The sequence below is a fragment of the Myodes glareolus genome, chromosome 18, assembly GCF_982192425.1.
Source record: "Myodes glareolus chromosome 18, mMyoGla1.1, whole genome shotgun sequence".
Taxonomy (NCBI): Eukaryota; Metazoa; Chordata; class Mammalia; order Rodentia; family Cricetidae; genus Myodes; species Myodes glareolus.
Genome location: NC_142043.1, coordinates 41,186,390 through 41,200,886, shown reverse-complemented (window position 1 = coordinate 41,200,886; position 14,497 = coordinate 41,186,390). Strand labels below are relative to the sequence as shown.

General features: G+C 44.4%; 2 long non-coding RNA genes across 5 annotated transcripts in view; one reads left to right on the top strand and one right to left on the bottom strand.

Moving 5' to 3' along the window:
- LOC125397778 (uncharacterized) overlaps positions 1–14,132 on the top strand; it is a 44,010-nt gene extending 29,878 nt beyond the window's left edge. For all 4 annotated transcript variants that reach the window (XR_015735460.1, XR_015735461.1, XR_015735459.1 and 1 more), the window contains one exon: positions 13,873–14,132. This is a non-coding gene — a long non-coding RNA (uncharacterized LOC125397778). The remainder of the gene's footprint in view (positions 1–13,872) is intronic.
- LOC125397779 (uncharacterized) lies at positions 5,055–7,239 on the bottom strand. Its single transcript, XR_007231188.3, has 3 exons — positions 6,932–7,239; positions 5,819–6,039; positions 5,055–5,688 (listed from the first exon to the last, which is right to left on the bottom strand). It is a non-coding gene; the product is annotated as an uncharacterized LOC125397779 (long non-coding RNA).
- Positions 14,133–14,497: the final 365 nt, after the last annotated feature.

The following is a 14,497-nucleotide window of genomic DNA, read 5'->3' as shown; positions in this document are numbered from 1 at the left end:
AAAACGGCAGCTCCCCGAATATGTTAAGAGAGTTTCTTGACTATAAAATGAGACTGTCTCAGATTGTATTTTCAGATAAAAACGTACTTAGCCTGATTATTTGAATAGGCAGATAATATTTTTATACCCCCCCTTTTTTGAAATTCCTTCAAACCTTTAGGTTGGTTAAGAATTGAATACGCCGTAGACAGCAAGATCATCTATTTTGGTCATGCTAATTTGGAAAGTTTCACTGCTCTGTTTTAGAATGAATTTCAGGAGAAAACATTTTTATAGGCATTAATTTGGAAATCAGGGCTAGCTATTTTCATTTCAGGCTTCTGCCTCTTAGCTATGTGAATCAGAGCCTGCTATTTAAGCATGTTGTGTTCAGTTGACTCGTTAGTGTTTTCCTTGTGGATGTAGAGCTGTAGTACATATTTAACTTCTGCTGCGACTTTGTAAAGCGAGGGATATTTGTAATGCAGCATATTACACCCAGATGGGGACGCTTTGCTCGAGAGAGGCACACAGTAGCTGGGTTGTCACAGTTTAGCCATTCGGTTTTGTGGTGCTGGAGCTCAAACACAGGGTCCCATACACCAGACAAACCAAATGAGCGCTCTACCCTAGTTACACCCCCAGCCTGAATGCTTACATTTTAATGAGTTCCTCGGTACTATGTCTCAACCTTTATCTGAATAATTTTATGTGCTTTTCTAATGCACAGCGGTAGTTCTATTAAGTAATAATTATAATTGCCATGATTTTACAGATGAAAAAACTGACAGTCGACGCAGGAGACTTAACTTTCCTATGAACCTCTAATGGTCAATGTGTGACCCAGGATGCTCCCTTGATGCCAGGCTGGGAGTTACCAACAAATGTGGGAGGTGCCTTTTAGAAATGACAGTAGCCTAGATGTATATGTGTATGCCTGTCAAGGTGTTTGTAAGTCAGTGCTCAAAGCCAAGGCTCGCTCGACCACTGAACTCCGTCCTCAGCCAGACGAAGGTATTAAATCATTGCTTTAACCTCAATAGAAGGTTCAATGTGTGAGTGTGAGGCTTGAGTTTCTCCATAGGGAAAATCCTTCCAGAAAACAGTGGGATTCCAGTCAGCTTCCCATAGAAAATCTAGTACAGGCACATTCCCAACACCCTTCCCAGGACGCCTCACAGAGGTTCATCCACAAAATTACAAAGTCTGGGATAGAGCCCATCTTTATTAATATTTTTAAATCGTTGCTTTGGTTTCTTCCTCAGCCATATCAAGTTCAAAGTCACAGTAAGGGTGGGGGCAGCTGAAGCTGAAATGGCCTGAGTGTTTAATGTAGCCTCAGAGCGGAAATTGTTCTCAGAGATGGGAAGCAGGCAGAATATTTATAGGAATTTGAGTACAGGATACCAAGCCAGCGCCAAAACAGTATTCCAGCCATATTTACTGTTTTTAAACATTAACTTGTCAAGACTGGTTAAAGGAAAAGGAAGAGAGGGGAGTGGATTAAACTTCCTCTGTCTTGAGACATGTCTATAACATTAACCTTCTCTTTTTCTTGGGGGAGGGAGGATTGCCTCTTTCGGACTTATCATCTTGTGTGGTAGTGGTGGCAGTGATGGTATGAAGCCCTCTAAATTTTGGAAGCCCATCTTCAGCTCAACATGGGACCTGTCTTTTCTGCATTGTGCGTAAAACACAGAATATATAGAGAAATCTCTAAATAAGTACTTGATTAGTATTTTGCAGTTGCAATGGTGGAACCATTTGTTTTGCCCTTCTGATGTAGACAGTGATTAAAAAATCATGAAGGTATAGACGATGGTGAACATCATTTCAAGATTACAGAATTATATTTTAAAACTGAAGGGTTCAAAAACTGATGCCCTAATTTTTTTTCCCAAGAATTAGCAAATCTCTCATTTTTGCCCCCCTAGGAATGCGTCTCATCTGTAGTTAATCTTAGAATTAACATATAGCAAATTACCGCCATGGTGCCTTCCGTGAGGAACGTGCCTGGTGGCTTAGTTGATTAGAACCCTGCGCTAATGAGGTCACAGGTTCAGTACCCAGGAGACAAATTCACCTCACTCTGGTCTCCCTTCTGAACCACAGCCTGGTCTCCAAGTGGACAAGTGGGCTTCTGGGAAGAATCAGCACAATTTTATTATTTTTATGTGTGTGTGTGTGTGTGATTGTCTTTTGTGGGAAAAAATAACTCAAAATTGATGCATTTAATTAATTCGGAATAGTTCAGCGATCCTTTAGGGTAACAAAATGGTACCCTGGTGGCTGCGAAGACTTCTTACAGGACAGTGCCAGGGTGTCTGTTTCTTGCTGAGGAAATTGATTGATGAGCATTGAAGGAGGAGTCATCTAGAGGCTGGAGGTGGAGGGTTTGCTTGAGCTGCATACTCAGAAGAACCTTTAGGAGAACAGATTGCGTTGTCAATAGTCACTTATGCAAAAGACGGATCGCCAGATCTTTCATTTGCTATATGCACTCAGGCAGCCCATGGGGTGGTCTCTCTCCCGGTCAGGCTCCCCTTACCATTTATGTCTAGCTTGGAGGAATAAGAAGCTCTCATTGATAGGTTCTTTCCATTTCCTACTTCCTTCTGCATTTCAGGTATCATCTTTCTGTCCTGTGCCAAGGATAACTTTCACCCAGTTGTGACTGGATGCTTTGCTATTTTCTGAGGTTGTTTTCCAGACTTCAAGAGACTTCCTTCCCTCACTAATCCTTCCCAGTGGCTTTTCGTTGAGAGGTCTTCCTGAGTCTGTCTTCATTTTGAGATGAGACTGCTGAGTGTGCCCTTGAATTCCTCCTACTATTCTACTCTAAAGAGTTTCTCATCTCAGCCTCTGCCTTCCTACGAGCTGGTACCCTGGATGTACAACATCACATCTGGCTTTAAAAAATTACAAAAAATTAGTAATAGTGCCCCTCTCACCTAGAAAAGTGTATTGTGTACAGTAGCCTCCACTTTAAAGGCTATAGTAAAGATTTGTTCTATCTGAAACCTACAACACAAGGCATAAGAATGTGGCTCAAATGTGTGACCTGGTAGGATGAGAAGCAGGACAAACAGAAGGTACCAACTGAGGACCAGGGTCCTCTTTGCCAGACAGTGGATGGAGAAAGACACCAGTGGAGAAAGGGAAATGGGTCCACAGTGGAAAGACTGGTGACTTTGGGAGCATCAAGGGAAAGAATGAGGTTAGAGGCAATTGGACAGAAAGCATCTCCATCATGGCCACGACAGTCCCGAAGCAAGTCCCTTGGGTTGTGCTTGGGGAAATCCACATCCAGAAATCATGGCAGGTCTTTCTGAGTCAGGGTGGAAGAGGAAGGGACCAGCAGGACACAGGGATATCCAGGTGAAGGAGTGGAATGGGCGTTGGATCTGGATGCCTCATGGAGGGGTCCAGTGGTGGGAACAGTGTGGTATTTAGCCCTGTAGCTGAAGGTGGAGGGAAAAGGCATGAGAAGGCCTCCCCACATGGCCCTTCATGGAATATTTTCTCAAATGGTACCTGTCTCATGCCCTTCTTACCCAGCATACTAGTCTAGGTCAGTATTCACGTTTCTTCGGAATGTTTGGTAAAGGATGGGAGAATCAACTGGGACTCATCTTCACGAGCACTCCTGGCAAACTTTCTCAGACTTGAGTTCCTGAGGGGAAGGGTCCCAGTGGCCACACTAGGAATTGTTCGGACTTCTTCCGTTGGCTTCAGAAGACCTAGCTGTGAAAGTCTAGTGATCAGGAAGGTATTAATAAATAACTACGTCCTCTCCCAATATCACTTGTAGGCAGCCAGTTTGGGGCAGTATGTGCTCACTGGGCAGACAGGAAACCACCTTCTCATTTTCCTCCATTGCCAGAATATCCCCAGTAGATTTGATCAGAGCTCTAAAGTTTTGATGTTGGGGCACAGGCCAAGTGGATCAATGGGAGTTTCAGCCCACCCCTGTTCCAACACAAATTTGAAGCCGTGATGATTTTGATTGACGTACCTGCCCACAGATAAGCATCCTCTCGGGACCGTCAGCCTTCCCTCGAGCTAGGATTGTGTCTTATTTTCTGATGTTCCGAAGTGTGTAAGCATTTTGTGATACACACTTACCATTCAGACCAGTTAGTTTAGACATCCAACCATGTCTGCCTTTCCTGACAGGGTCCCACTGGGAAACCCGCGGGGCAACCAACTCCTTGCAGTTTAATCATGCAAATGTAGAATATAGTACCTATCCTTTGTCTGATTTCAAATTGGAGAACCACAGTCCGAGGGTCTGCTTCTCTGTCAGATGCTGGGCTATGAACTTGGCTTTTGAAATCACCTGTGAGTTTGAGACAGACAAATGTTGGCTAGGGTATTGGGTAGATCTGGGTTCCTCAGTCTCTCTCTCTGCTCCAACCACAGGACTTTGGAGTAGAGATCTCTGAAGCTCACACCACTGTCTTTCACATGGGTCGGAGGGGGGGTGTGTGATATTATCTACCCTGTAACATAGTGAAAGGTTCACAAAGCTCCTTTACTCTTTTCTCTTTGTTCGTTTCTGAGAGAGGGTTTCTCTGTGTAACAGCCCTGACTGTCCTGGAACTAGTAGACCAGGCTGGCCTTGAACTCACAGAGAGCCGCCTGCCTCCAGCTCTCAAGTGCTGGGATTAAGGGCATGCACCACCACGGGCCCGGTTCCATTCTTAATAACAGAATGACTCCTTCCCCAAGTAGAACACTCTTCAGATGATGTCTTGCCCACTTCCTATTAGCAGGACATATGGAGACATATGAAATTCTTCTGTTTGATTCATCCTAAGTTGGCTTCTTACATTATTTTTTTAAAAAAACTTTTTATAGGTTCTTGGTGAATTTCTTATCTTGCACCCCAATCCCACTCCTCTCCCTGTCCCTCTATATTCGCCCTCCACCTGCAACCTTCCCCCAAAGAAAACAAAAAATAAAAATAATAAAAAAATAAAAAAATGAAAATTAAGCAATAACAACACTCATCTTGCTGTGGAAGCTGCAACGTTTCATGATGTGTCACCTGTCTATCCTTTTGCCCAAACTGCATTACTTGACAATGTTCGTTGTAGTGAGTCATCGGTCTGGTCGGTTGCCTTTAGCGTCTGCTAAACTATCAATGCTGGATCCTTAATGGGGGTCCTACGCAGATACCCTGTTTGTTGCCCTGTGTCATGGAGGTCCTGCAGCTTTGGTTCTGCAGGAGTGACCTCTTCACATGCTCCATCAGTTCTTAGATGCAGTAGATGTTTGGGTGGTTTGACTCAAAGCATTGGATTTGGACCTGGGTGGAAGTTGAGCTGGTGAGCCCAGTTGTTCTATACCCAGACCACCAGGGCCAGCTCTCTTGATTTGCTCAAGTGAGAGGCCGGCCCAGCTCTCCTGCCTGTGGTAGCTGGCAAGGTACAGAACTGGGTCTCTCACACTCATGCTATCAAGGTGGTTCTTCTGTACCCATACCATCAGGGCCAGCTCTTAACACTGCCCTGGCAAAGATGGGGCCAACTCACCTGAGTGCCAAAGCCCAGCAGGGTTGGGGCTGGCTTTCTCATCCTCACACCCTGGGCGGGCACGGGCTCCACTGTGCCTATGTCACTAGGGCCAGCTCTTCTGCACTGCCCAGGCAAGGTGAGGGCCGGCTCTCCCAAGTACTGCAGCCCATTGAGGGATAGCGATTTGTTACTGTAAAATGGGAAAAAAAAGAAACTTCCAGCACCTCAAACAATGAGTTTTCAAAATGCCTTATTGGGCACCAAATACAAAGAATATTCTTACGTATGTTCTTATAAATTAAGCACCATTCATCACATACCCACATTAGGAGCCAGAGAAGCCAGTATAGCAGTTAGCAGGCCTGGGGACATTTCCTATGCGCACCATGGGATGGCATAGGCAGGGAAGACCCTTTAGTTTTGTGTCCCACTTTTGGGCTCCAACTTGAGCAGTGCTTGGTGTAGTTTTTGCTCTGGAACCTGTCAGGTCTCCCACATTGCTGGTCCTTGTAGGAGACTCCTCTTGAAGTCCACGGGGGTCCTTTGAGTGAAAAACATGCAAATCAGAATCAGGCCTGATGTAATCTTGGAATGAGGGATTGCTCACCCAAATATTAGCTTTTTAGCCCGGAAACTAGGTTTTGATCATGAGATAAAAGAATTCTTCCTTCTCCTCTGAAAGGCACAGTACACCAACAACCAAAGCATCACCATGCATGCACCCAGGAGAGGATAAATCAACTAATTACTGAAAAGACCTAATTAAGGCCTCAGATAGACAGTGTGGGGCTCGGTTTTCTTTTTTTTTTTTTTTTAAACCTTAAACATACCAATAGGATAAACATCCCAAATCCAGGGCAACTTGCTAAATGGAAAAAAAAAAAGACAGTGTTACTCTCTGGAAATATCACTCATTCAAAGCGGTAATTTAGAAAAATATATCTATTAGAGATAGTTAGAGATCTGTTTTTTGGGGGGTTGGAAATGCAGTCACCGATGGAACACAAAGCTGCAATTTGTCGACGAGTTAAGTAAATCAAATCACTCACGTCCCCCCCACCTTCCTTCAATGGCTCTAAAAGTTAAAGGTAATTTGCAAAGAAAATGCTCAGTTTGAATTGGTTTGTAATATCTGTTAATGATCTCAGAAAAAAAAAATCCACGCACTCACAGTTTCCTCCCCGAGGGAACTCCAGTGTGCTATTGGGAAGAATTTCCAAAGTCTGAAATGTCATTAGCTAGCTATTTCCTTGAACTAAAAAGCCCAGGGAGAGGAAAAAAAAATTATAGAAGGTATACAGGTGCACAGGACAATCACTCTGATGAATAACGTCGGTGTTTTCCACGATGTTTCCTATCTAAAAAACACAGCAATTGAAAGCCGCGCTTCTAAATTCCAGAGCTGTGTTTCAGGTAGCTCAGCGTAGTCCTACCTTCTGTTTATTTCACGTGTATGTTGAGCTCTTCCATACATTTATAGCTTGTTGATGTAGAAACAGTCGTGTTAGGAACCATTTTGATTCTATTCCTTGCTGCATTTGCCTCCAGGAAACACATGGTGTAGCCTAAACACAGGCCTCCAGGTGCTGCCTCCCAAGGTTAGAAACAATAGCCCGCTTCACCCCAGCATCCTGCATCCAGCCAGGTGCCTGGAGCGGAGGCAGGAACGCCGCTGTGCAGACTGGAGAGCTGCTCAGGATTAGGTCACAGCACTGCGGAAACACTATCCAAAGGGGGACCTTTCTCCTTGACCACCAACTGGGGGTGGGCTTCTGCCTGTCTGCATAGGAGGCTTTGTGCTGCACCACCACCACTCTGTAGATGCAGCCCCGGCTGCTGGAGCCAGCTTTGGGTGGGGAGCCAGGTTGGATTTTCTTTCACTGAATTGTTCCCCACACTGTGACTTGTTGACATGAACTTTACACACATTAAATAAGAAAGTGCGTTGTATGGAGTCTATATTTATTACTTTTTAGTCCCGTTTTCCATACTGAAACACAGGAGCCCCTAGTTCTGTATTTTTGTTTAAGTATAACATTTTATTTTATACACACACACACACACATGCACTTAGATTTTATTTAAGTGTAATACTTTTTATTAATTCTTTGAGAATTTTATATATACATACAATATATTTTGATTATATTTGCCCCACACTCTTCCCCCAACTCCTTCCACATCGGCCCACCCTTCCCAACTTCAAGTCCTCTTTTTAATTTTTGTTTTTAATAACCACTGTTTGCAATTCGTGCTATTTATGTACTCATAGATTTGTTGTCACCCACTGGAGCATGGTCCACCTACCTGGGCTTACGCCTTAAAGGGAAACTGACTCTCCTTCCCCTAGCAGCTGCCTACAGTCAATAATTCCATGCTAGAAAGCAAACTAGCTTGGTCTTGGGCAGGCAACCATGGTGCTGTGAGTTTATGTATGTAATGGTCCCGGTCCTGTCATGTCTACAGACACTGTTGACTTTTTCTCACCTCTAACACTTAAAACCTTCCTTTCCCTTTTTGCAAGATGTTCCATTTGTGGATGGATACTCCACTGACTTTGGCCGGCTGTGAGCTTCTGTGTCCACTTCCTCTCTATTGTCCTTATTGTTAATAGTACCCTTTTCACGTTGAAGCTTTCTCTCCCACTCCCCCCTTCCCCTTAATGTACTACTACTTCCTAACGCATTGAAAATCATTCTCTCCTTCTGTGTCTGGCATGAATCCATTCTTCCTGTTCCTTACCTATTTCATGCCCATGTTGAGTGACATCACAAAGCAAGAAGAACATTTGGAATGTTCAAGTGAGGGCTTCACTGGAGCTCCACATGGGGAAGGCGTGAAGATCATGAATGTGGGCCTCAGTGCATTGATCTGGACCTAACACATCCCGTAGCCACACCCACCATGGCAGGACAAGAAAGATCACATGATTGATACTCCCAATTGCTCCTATGACGCAATTCCTTCCCAAAGGTACCCACATCCTTGTGACCCTAGGGATTTGTTTTGCCTTATTTATTCATTTTTCTTGAACTTCATGTAAATGGAGTCACACAGAAGATATATAGTTTTTTTTTAAGTTATTTTGCTGTGGTACAGAATTTTAACATGGGATCTGTGTTTGGCTTTCTTCTCTCAATATTATGTTGGCTATAATTGTAGTATATTTTCTTCATAAAGTGCCACATACTGCACAGTGTGTCCTTCTTCCCCTTTATGAATATTTTGACTGTTTTGAGTTCTAGATGATTTCAGGGAGCTCGGCTGTGCGCTTTCCTGAGCGCATCTTGCTGAGTGTGTGCATGCATTATGTTTAGTCTATATTTACACTGGATGGGAAATTGCTAAATTGCAGGGCAGAACTGTTCGATGTTAATATAAAATGCTGATATGAGTACCTTTCCAAGGAGACTCTGTCAGTCTCGAGCAGTGAATGTAATTGCTCCCTCCACAGCCCAGCTCATGCTTGCTAGTCGTTCTGGTGGCACGCAGTCGACTGGCATTGTGAGCTTAGTTCAATTTCCTGATTCTTTCTTCCAGACAGGGTTTCTTTGTGTAGCCTTAGTTATACTGAAAATTTCTCTGTAGACCGACTCACAGAGATCAGCCTGCCTCTACCTTCTGAGTGCTGGGATTAAAGATTGGCAATATCCTGGATTCTTAAAAAAATATTGGACATATTTTTTCAGGTGTACTGGGCATTTGTTCCCTTTTATGAACATTCTTCTCAAGTTGCCTGCTGCTTGGGGTGTGTGTGCGTGTGGGTGCACATGTGTGTGTCCGCATGTTTATGTACCCATGAACATGCGTGTGGTAGCTAGAGGAGGACATCGGGTGTCCCTTTCTATTCCTGTCTGCTTTGTTCCCTTGAGACAGGGTGTCTCACCAAGCCTCAAGCTCACTGTTTGGGCTTGGTTGTCTGGTCTGTGTCTCCGGGAACAACCTGACTTAGCCCCTGCTGTACTGAGGCATGGAAGGTAGAGCTCAGTTTTTATGTGAATGGGTGCTGGGGTTTCAAATTCAGGTTTTCATGCTTGTGGGGCAAGCACTCTTACCTACCGAGCCATTGCTCCAACCCAGACTGCTTATTTTCGTATGGAATTTTCATCTTTTCTTGCTCTTTTGTAGGAGTTATGCATACATTTTATATATGCATCTTTTATGGGTTCAAGGGTTGGGAATGTTACCAGTCTTCTGTACTTGACTTATCTTTTCTTTATGGTTTCTGTGGATGGTTAATTTCTTTTTGGTTAGCACTTCTGTTATCTCGAGAGGGCTTTTCTTATCCCAAGGCCATGAAAACACCCGAATGGTATATTCCAGTAAGTTTGCTGCTTCACATTTTCTGTTTAAATCCACAGTCTGCATGACCTTCGTTTCCCCCTCTGCCACCATTCTTTCCTACCTCTTCTTTCTCTCCTTTCTCTCTTTTCTTCTTCTATCTTTTTTTTCTCCTTATAACCGAGATTGAACCCAAGGATTTTGTGACTGCCAAAATGTTCCATACCACACAGCTGAATTCCTGGCCCATGACGCCGGTCAAGTTGACTTCTATTATCAGTTATCAGTATCTATCCAAAGGAAGACATTTCCCCAGAGCTTTGTGTTGACCTCTTTACCCGAAGTGAAACCTTCCTCTTGTGCGCAGCCATGTGCCCTTTTCTCTTCCTTCCACCAGTGTGACAAAGTATTCAGTGGGTTTCCCTCATATTTTTCAATTCCATGACAATTTTATACTCATAGATAATGACTTGTAGTCATTTTATGCCCCATTCCGGGCCCTCTCTTGCTAGAACTTACCTTGTATTCAACACAGCCCCGGCCTCTCTCGTATCCTTTTTTTTTCCAATGGAGTTTCGAAAGCTAACCTGTCTGGTAGTTTCGACTGAACCCAGCCTGGCTGTGGCGGTTCCCTTTACATATGGTTGCACATGTTTTCCTCATTCGTGCAATACGTACTTTTGTGACGACGCTTGTGAATGAAGGGTGTCCGCCATTTTCCATAAGGTTCTCTTCCACTGTGTCATCAGGTTCAGCTCATAAACCGCGAGACGGATTTCTCTCAGATTTCATTCACAGGGAGCCCCCTGAGAAGGCTGATCATCTAGCGGAGCAATTAAACCTGTCTGCCGTGGCCTGAACAGTCACCATAGCCTTCTCTCCTTTCGGTCTCCTGTGTGTGTTAGCTTAGACTTGAAATGGGAAGCTCTGTCTTTGTGTAAGGTTTGCATAGGAAAGTAAATAGGGGGCTGGAGAGTCGGCTCAGCAGTTAAGAGCGTTGTCTGCTCTTCCGGTCCCAGCACCCACATGGCGGCTCACAACTGTCTGTAACACCATTGCCAAGGGATCCGACACACTCACACAGACATGCATGTAGGCAAAACACCAATGCACACAGAACAAAAATAAATAAAAGGAAACAAATTTTAAAAAAAGTAAATAGTATTGGACTGAGTTTCTAAACGGCGCTCAACAGTATATTCATGTGTCCGAGGTTGGAATTAGTTATTCCATTTTGATTTTGAAAACCACGATCAACGGCCATGTGAGTTTAAAAGAAAACCTAGGACAGAAAAAGCCTCCTGGGACAAGTGATAACACTCATCTAAAGCCCGTGGTCCTCAGGGCGAATCTTCAAACTTGGCTTTAACTCTAGCTTTTGAACCCTCAGGTATTGCTCCTGAGAAAGATTTCTTGTTTTTAAAACCTGCTCCAGTCCTAGGCCACGTAGCTCCCCCTTCTTACGAGCTCTCTTCCTAGGCCAACCCTGTTTTCACCAACAGCCTGGCCTCTGAACTGAACAGTTGACTGTATCAACCCCTTGCTGCCAGCTGTGAGGTGGTTTGTATTGTTTCCCAGGGTGAATGTAGGCTGCCACAGGCTCACCTGTGACCTGTTATTGCAGTCTGTGTGGGCGGCTTCACCACGGACCTTCGATGGGATGATTTTATGTTCTGTGCTGCGGAGGATGAAACTCAGGACTTTCTGCCTGCCAGGGAAGTGTGTGGCCTCTAAGCTACACTCTTGGCCCTGGACTGAATAATTAATAAACAAAAGAAATATATTGCTCATAATTTTGGGAGAGGGGGAAGCCCAAGATTAAAGTGCCAACAGTAACAATGTCCCGTTTGGACTGTAGAAATGGTGTCTTGTTGTGGAATTCTTGCATGGTGGAAGGTGCAAGTGAGCCAGTTTGTGCCTTGTTGTAAAATGAGGGCACTATTCTCCTTCATGAAGGTAGAGGGCTCATGATGTCATCACTACCCAAAGGTCACACCTCTTTATAACATCATACTCACTATTGGCAAAAGCAGTATCCTAATTAATTTCCATTGCCAACTCACACAACCTAGAGTAACCTGGGAAGAGGGAACGTTAACTGAAGTATTGCCGCAATCACATTGGCCTGTGGCCATATCTGTGAGGGATTATTTCAATTGATTGCTGTGGGAGGGTCCAGCGCACTTTGGTCTGCCCCATCCCTAGGCAGGTGGACCTTGGCTATATAAGCAAACTGAACGTGGGCATGAGAGTGAGCCCAGCACGCAGCCTTCTTCTGTGGTTTCTGCTTCCTCAGCGTTCATGCTCCGGCTTCCCTCAGCGATGGACTGTGACCTGTATGTGGAAGGTGAAATAACAACCTCTCCTCCCCTTAGCTGCTTTTGATTGTGGTGTTAATCATAGCAATAGAAAGCAAGCTTCAAAAATCACCTCATGCTTTTCAACAAGAGGCAAACATGGTCCGTTGTCCTCTTAAGAGTGAGCAGCTGAACATCTGAGAAGGGATGGATTAGCATTCAGCCATCCCACTCATAGCCCAGGTTAACCTACTCGTAGCCCAGGCTATCCTACTCATAGCTCAGGCTACGAGTGACAATAGACCGACTCTGTCCTAGGATAAAGTGGGAACCCTGAGAAGACACCAGTCTTCAAACTTCAGCGCCTGGCTGGGTCTTGTCTGCAGCTTGCTTTCTCGGCTCCTCTAGCCTTTGGCTGATCACTCCCTCACTGTAGTGGGGCTAGCTCTGTCCACGCACCAGGGTTCTGAGTGTCTCAGCTTCTGTTTGTGCTGATCTTTCTGCCTGAAACTTCCATGTGTTTCTCTTGGGTAATCTACTCTTTGATTATAAGCTCAGGCTCGATACCCCTGACTCCATCGAGCTGGGGCAGCTGGCTCTGTTTCTGCCTATGTTTTTGTCCGTAGGAGCAGACAGCTATGGAGTTGCATGTGACAGAGCTCAAGCCCCGGTGATCTGTGGGAATCTGGAACTTTGGGGGTGTGCATGTGTGTGTGGGGGTAAGTGCTCAACTAGCATTTGTGGAGCCACAGAGCACAAACAATAGCAACCAGCTGACAGCTCTGAGTTTCATGTTGTTTCCTTTTAGAAGAGGCAGATGTAAGGAAGAGGTCAAAGTGGCAGAGTCTCTCCATGGAGGCTTGAGGCCAAGGCTGGGGAAATGTGTGGCTCAGTGTTCTCCCTGTGTCATGGAGCACAGTCCAGCGATTAGAAAGTCCTCTTGTGACGGATGCCACCTTGTATGGAACGGATTAGCAACAGGGATCTTCTGTGAAGGTAGATTTCTCCAGAGCAATTTAAAAACTCAAACAACAACAAAAAAATCCTGCTTAAAAGGCAAATTGAACCAGATCCTGCCCCTGTCTCTTATTAATAAAAGAGTTTACACAGAAACTCTTTAAGAGGGTGCGTGAGGGATTCACAAGGATCATTAAAGTCTACTAGACATTCACTTTCACTGTGTAAAATTGGCTGTGTCCTCAAGATGGTATCACATAAAAATGAGCTTTCTGGAGCTCTTCTCTGTGAATGGGTCCTGGCTGCACAGTGGGGCCATTCATTTTATTTGGCCCATTTATTGCAAGTACATTCTAAATTTGGCCTTAATTATTTTTCCTTTCACAAAAAATATTTTGTGGGATCTTTTTGAACCCTGACTACTTCCTTCTTGCCCCCTTAAAACAGAAGCCAGGAGTGTTATTTTTGTTCTCTTCTAATTAAAATAATTGCTCGGGCTCCTTTTAACTAGCTTCATGCAGTTATTAGCCTAATACATGGATGGGTGCCACGGGGTGCTTGAGGAGTGAAATGAAAAGTGATCACGCAGCTTCACATGAGAAAGAGTCGTCCGTGGTGCCAGGGAGAATGGTTTCCTTTCAGCCGGCCTTTCAGAAGGGCCTTTCGTAAACCTTCCCTCCCACACCCACACGGAAGACTATTGAGCGAAAGAATGGTTCTGTCTCTTTCTGAAGGTGTACAGCCAGCACAGTCCGATCTGAAGAGGACCACTTGATATGCTGAGCACAGTACAAAGACCTGGGCCTGGCTTTAATCTCTACCCCTGCTTTGTCTTTCAGAATAGCTGCCAATGAAGGACGGTCCTCTTGCCAATTGGCACTTATCAAAGGACGTTGAGGGAGAGGGACAGAGTGCCTAGATATGAGCCTTCACCAAGCCTTAGGAAGACCTTTCTGCAACAGGAAGCGCTCGGATGAAGAAATGATGCTTTGGATAGGATTTTCCTCCAAACTGGTGCTGTTCAGGGGTTGGCAAGAAGGGTCCCTGGGATCTGTCTTCCCCATTGCTTATTCCAATCAATAAAGTTCTGTTGGATGTAGACCTGTCCATTGTTTTCTGTATCCTTTATGGTGCCAGTGCACACAGCACCAAGTGGCCATGGCAGAGACTGTATGGTCTAAGAAACCTAGTGGAGCAAAAGTTTTGGCTCCTAATATCTGTCATGTAGTTCAGTATCTATTAAACACAGATGAAGAGATAGATGTGTCAGGATTTTTGTCTTTTCGTTCCTTTTTTTTTTTTTTTGAGATGGTATTCTGGACAGAACACATGCTAAGCGATGTTCTGTTTTTCACACGTATTTTTATAAAGGTATTCACTAAAAGCATGCTCTCGAACCTTGGCGACTCAGTAAGTTTTTTTAAATATTTATTTATTTTATTTATTATGTATACAATATTCTTT